The 5,541-nt window shown below is 39.6% G+C and overlaps 1 long non-coding RNA gene across 4 annotated transcripts; it reads left to right on the top strand.

Moving 5' to 3' along the window:
* The first annotated feature begins 727 nt into the window (after positions 1-727).
* Positions 728-4,280, top strand: LOC107321262. Of its 4 annotated transcripts, none has more exons than XR_004309095.1 (4): positions 728-812; positions 1,214-1,304; positions 2,310-2,406; positions 2,507-4,280. It is a non-coding gene; the product is annotated as an uncharacterized LOC107321262 (long non-coding RNA). The 4 variants fall into 4 exon arrangements; XR_004309094.1 differs by having other exon boundaries at positions 1,214-1,308; XR_004309093.1 differs by lacking the exon at positions 2,310-2,406.
* The last annotated feature ends 1,261 nt before the right edge of the window (positions 4,281-5,541 follow it).

The raw sequence follows: 5,541 nt of genomic DNA, 5'->3' as shown, positions 1-5,541 counted from the left end.
AGATGCTGCTATTAATTTATTATATTTTGGCCTTGAATGTTTTGGGGTGGTTTTTTCTTCAGAAATTGACAGGTTCTCAGCTCTAGAATAGAGTAAGTATTTAAGGAAGAGACTGTAGCTTGGACTTAAATTCTCTGTGCCTTCCTACCTCTGTCCTCCATCCTGATTTTCTGTTTCAAAGATAAGACACTTTCACAGTTCTTTCATAAAGCATTCTTTCCATCCCTTACTCTCCAGCATTTTTAGGAATTTGTGTTCTCATCTTAACTGACTTTCCATCTATGTAACTTTTATGTGAACACTTGGTAGCAATTAAGAATCCTGGAGAACAAAGCAAAAAAATTCAAATCTGCAATAATTTTTGAGACAGTGAGATGCCTGCAGGCAAGATACCTTGCTATTATTCAGACTGATTACTAAGCTGTCCTCACTGTCCAAACATAGATAGGGAACTGAACTAAAAAATAATTATTTAGGCATTTCATGCGTAAATTTAATTCGGTCAGCTCAGTGTCTACCATCATTGCTAGAGCCAAATTAATCTTTTCACACAGGCAGTTACAATTTGCGATAAATTGAAATTGTATTAGTCAGGGGCAAGATCATAAAATTCTGGTCTACCTCATTGCTTAATTAGTTTTATAAATATTTATCTTTATAAAATGAAGACAATGCCATCAGATCTTAGTCCTTTTTTGCTCTTATGAAGTACTAATCCAAGCTTATTTCTCAGGAGAACAACTCTCTCTTTTGTCTTCCCTTCTCATTAATCCCTACTTCTTCAACTCAAGCTCTCAAGTGGATCATTATAAGTGAGTATGGGCTTTAAAAGAAAAGATGTATGTGGGTGTAATGTTTTCTCAGAAGCTGGGAGCATGCTGGTTAGTAACAACATTTGTGTCATTTCTACTTGGTGCACATCTACATCTGTGACAAATTTTCTGCCAAGCTTATGTTATTTTTATCTTATTGTTGCATGTATCATCCATCATTTGAGTTCTTCTTGCCTGTCCAAAGTTTTCAGTAGTAGAGATGAAAGAGTTAACCTGTTAGGTTGCAGGCCAAATGAATTTAATAAAGGCAGAAGTGGGTGAAGAATTAAAATCATTTCCCTGACATTCCTTCTTATAGTCATTGCACAAGATCTGTTGATTATAATCTTTGGTAGAGCACTACTAGAGTACTCACTGTTTGTACGTCTCTCCATTCACAGACAGACAATGGCCAGATATGTGCGTGTGGATATAAACTAATGAATTTATGAAGGGGAAAATCATGCCTGACAAAACTGACAGCTGTATATGGTAGGTGAGTAAGGGGACTACTAGATATCATTTGGATTTTAATGAATGTTGTTGACTTTAGCAAGGCTTTTCATACTGCCTTCTGTAATATCCTGATAATCAAGCTGCTAAAGTGCAGACTAGGTTAATGGTCAGTGAGATGGGCCAAAACATGCCTGAACTGCTGAGCTGAATGGTCTGAAGGGATCAGTAGCACAAAGTCTGACCGGAGGCCAATCACTAGTAGTGTATCACAGGACCAACAGTGGATCCAACATTGTTTAATATCTTCATTAATAACCTGAATCATGAAACATAATGTACTCTTAGCAAATCTGTAAATAGATCTTTGTGCAAGATCTATCATGATCCTCTCCTACTTCAGCCTTCCTGTTTTTCTGTGATATAAAACACTGGGCTTTTAAATGTGTTGAGATGTATTGAGATTTTTCCTGCTATCATTTCACCTCCTAGTGGGCAGTGTCAGAACAGAGGTATTATGCCATTAAACACATGCCTTCCGTTACTGGTTGCTGATTTAGAACAGATATTCTGTTAATGGATCATCTTGTAATGACAGTGGGTTTCAAGCAGACAAACAGCTAAAGTAAACTATAACACAGGATTTCATGTAGAGTAAGCAGTAATGCTAAAAGACAGCTACTGAGAAAACTTTGAACTTAAATTTCTTTGTAACACCTTCATTAAGACAATGGTCAGTAGAAAAACTTGGAGCATCACAGCAACCTTGTTGGATTTACACAGGTGTAGAGGATGTGAATACAATGTCATGTTCAACAGCTAAGTTGGAAATGCCTGCAACTTCAAGGCCATCTTCAAGTCACAAAGTGGAATCATGGTGATATACTAAAAATAAAAATAGTTCTAGCAAAGCATGCTCTTGAACTCAACAAAACAAGACACCAGACCCATCTTTATACTAAACTTGGAGAGATTTCAAGGCTCACCTCTCTGTGAATTGAAATCTCGGTTGTAGCTGACTCTCTGCTCATGTCGGTTTTGTAGAAAAATGCCTCTAGCAGAAGACAATTTTGCTGTACTCCTAAATCAAAACAAAATGGGAAACACATTGCTGCTTGTGTCAGTGTCTAACAAAACACGAGTGAGTGTATGACATTATTTTGCATGCTGGTACTTGCAGTTGATCAGACTACGGAACAGTCACCTTTGTGATAAAACTGTGTTTTCTCTTTCTCTTACAGTATCTTCAGTTTTAATGAAGATTAAGTGTGACAAAGCTACATGGAGTAATGGAAGTACCAAAAAGAAATTGCTTTTTGAAAATGAAAAGCTTTTTAAAAAGTCACAATAGAACCGAGAGAGCCGTGAATGCATTTTCTACGCTAACATTTTGGCATTACTCTATGGAGCCTTCTGCTATCAGCAGGGAAAGAAAAATTGCAGTTGACATCTACACCTGGCATTTGTCTCCATTAATGCTTAGTGCAGGGAGCAGGGGCTGCATTTGCTTGGCTTTGTCTCCACCTGTCAGATACTTTGCTCTCCAGGAGAAAAGAGATCAGGGAGAAACCAAGCAGATTTCAGATTTCCTAGTGTGAATCAGTTTTCTTATGAAAGCTGGAGGCAAGGGTGAAATCTGCATCCTTAGGGAAGAAAAAAACCCACAACATTATGGCCTTGTTTGTCACATATTGTTTGGGTCTGCTCTTCTATAAGCTTGTCTGTCTCTGGCACAAAATTCTTCTGCCTGGCTTTTTATTCCAGGAGGTAGGAAACAATTTTCAAATTTGGTGGATCTTTCAAGGATTAAAGATAACATGAAAATCCTGTGGCATAGATGTGCTTTGAAATGGAGAACATATCCCCATGTCACTGCTGAAGAAAGTAAAACATGGCTGAAAGCCACAGAGTAATTCTATTAGTTTCCAGAAAAGCCGCTCCTTGGAGGAGATATAATGAAGCCATAAAGCTGAAAGGTGGCCCCTTTTGAGTGTTGTTTCACACTCACAGGAACAGTCCTGTGGACTGCTGGCAGTGAGCCTCTTGTCAACACAGTAAGTTGGAGACTCTACATTACCTTCCAACCCAGAGCTGCTTGATCACAAGCTTAGGGACCATCCATGGCTTGATTAGGCTCAGGAGTTTTGTTCTGAAATCTGGTCTTCTTTCTTTCACTGAAATATGTGTAATTGAAGAACACAGAGTAAGGGTATTACCCCAGCTAGCTTTTAAACACTTTCATGTGAGAGGTTATTCATATAATTGTCTTGGCATGCTAAGTGTGCAGACTATATGTCTATTTACTGTAGTTCCCAGGAGTACTTCTCAGCTTCTCTCTTTGGATGCACACTACTGCAGAAACCCACCTCAGCAGTTCTGGGGCAATCGTCCCCACCATCATCTGTCAGAACCCTTGGCCCAATCTTTCAAAGGGTATGATCTGGTCCCCATCTGTGGCTGAAACGTGGCTGTCCAACAAAAGATGATAGTTTACTTTTACAGCAGGGTCAGTTAAAATATCTTTGAAATAAAAGATAGAATGCAGTAAAAGAAATAATAAGTCTGTCCCAACACTGTTACTAAGTAGGAAGGCAAGAGTTGTTATAGCAACAGATGGAGGTATTTTATAACAAGTGCAAACACCTGAACCTTGGAAAGCTAATGTAACTGTGAGAAGGACTAAATGGTACCTTTCAGGCTTTTGTCTGCCTGCTGTGCTTACATTTCAAGCTGACCAAAGCTGAGTGCTGTATTACTATAGTCACAGTCCCAACTTTGTTGAGGAGCCAAGCATCTATCAGCCCAGCCCAGGACTGCTTTAATCAGGCCACATGCCTCTTGGAGTTTTTCACGCAACATTTGGGTTACATGTTGACCAAGCCTGCATCTGCCCACAAAGCGTTGTGCAGGCGTACTGTGGCTCAGTTTTCTTTTGGCAAATAGTTCCCTGAAATCTTGCTGTCAGTAGCAGAGCTCTAAGGATCAAACTGATCTGAAGCAGAGTGGCAGCTGTTATTTGTCTCTATGCCATCTCTCTCCCCCGGCTTAGCGCAAGTCTAACCCACTTGTTGATAACTAAATATTAGCCCCCTGAGCCTGGATTTGTGCTAGCTTTCCTGCCTCTAACACCACTAAAATAGTAGTTATACAAGGGTAAGAGTTTTTCTAGCACGCACAAAGCCAGGGGAAAGGATTAGAATCAGTCACAAATAAGACTTAGATGAATACGCATACTGCTAGAAGCCAATCAGCTTTTTGACCTCAGGTTCATATTTCTGTAAACATGTATCTTGGCAACGCATCATTCAGTTTTTCAATGCGATGCAATGCAAGCCCTTTCTCATTTATCTCAGCTGTCTTGTTGTGTTATGTTACAAATAATTGCTGGTAATTCTGTGTTTAATTGTGCTTAGCATCATTTATTTGCCGTCCAGTGATTTTAACTGTTGGACATAGCAAAATATGGTTCTTTTCTCTTCTGCTTCCTTCTGCTTCTCATCTGTGGATGCTAAAAGCAGCTGGACCTGTTCCATGTGAATGGAAATAATTATGGGCATGTACAACAAATTCATTAATCTCAAGAAGGCATCTTGTTCAGAGCTCTTCCCAGAGTATTCTTCAGGAACCGTCTTCTCCTCTCCTGCCCCTTGAAAATTACTTCTTTCTAATTTTGTCTCACAGACTTGCTTTCTGTAAGCCTACCTCCTTCCTCTTATTCATAGGAATTGGAAGCAGAATGCATTTCAACTAAATTTGCCAATAATGCAACATTCCTGAAACTCAAGTTCCTGTCCCAGATGTTCTGGAGGAAAGCTTCAAGTCCTTCAGGCGCAGTGGGAGCACTGGGATTTCTTAACAAAATGGGATCCTAAAAGAACAATTTGTCTGTCCTTTAAGCAGCCTATCTGTAGGGGCAAACAGACATTTGCCCTTAGAGTCCCTGTTTCCTGAGAGAGTGTCAGAGATTCATAGAATCATAAAATTGCTCGGGTTGGAAAAGACCTTAAAGATCATCCAGTCCAACCACAATCTAACCATACTACCCTAACTCTAACAACTCTCCACTAAATCATGTCCCTGTGCATCACATACAAACAGTTTTTAAATGCATTCAAGGATGGTGTCTCAATCACCTCCTTGGGGAGCCTATTGCAGTGCTTAACAACCCTTTCTGTAAAGAAGTTTTTCCTTATACCCAACCTAAATTTACCCTGGCACAACTTGAGGCCATTTCCCCTTGTCCTGTCACCAGTGAGAAGAGACCAACCCCACTCTC

This window comes from Coturnix japonica, chromosome 1 (genome assembly GCF_001577835.2).
Source record: "Coturnix japonica isolate 7356 chromosome 1, Coturnix japonica 2.1, whole genome shotgun sequence".
Lineage (NCBI taxonomy): Eukaryota > Metazoa > Chordata > Aves > Galliformes > Phasianidae > Coturnix > Coturnix japonica.
This window is presented reverse-complemented; position numbering and strand designations above follow the sequence as displayed.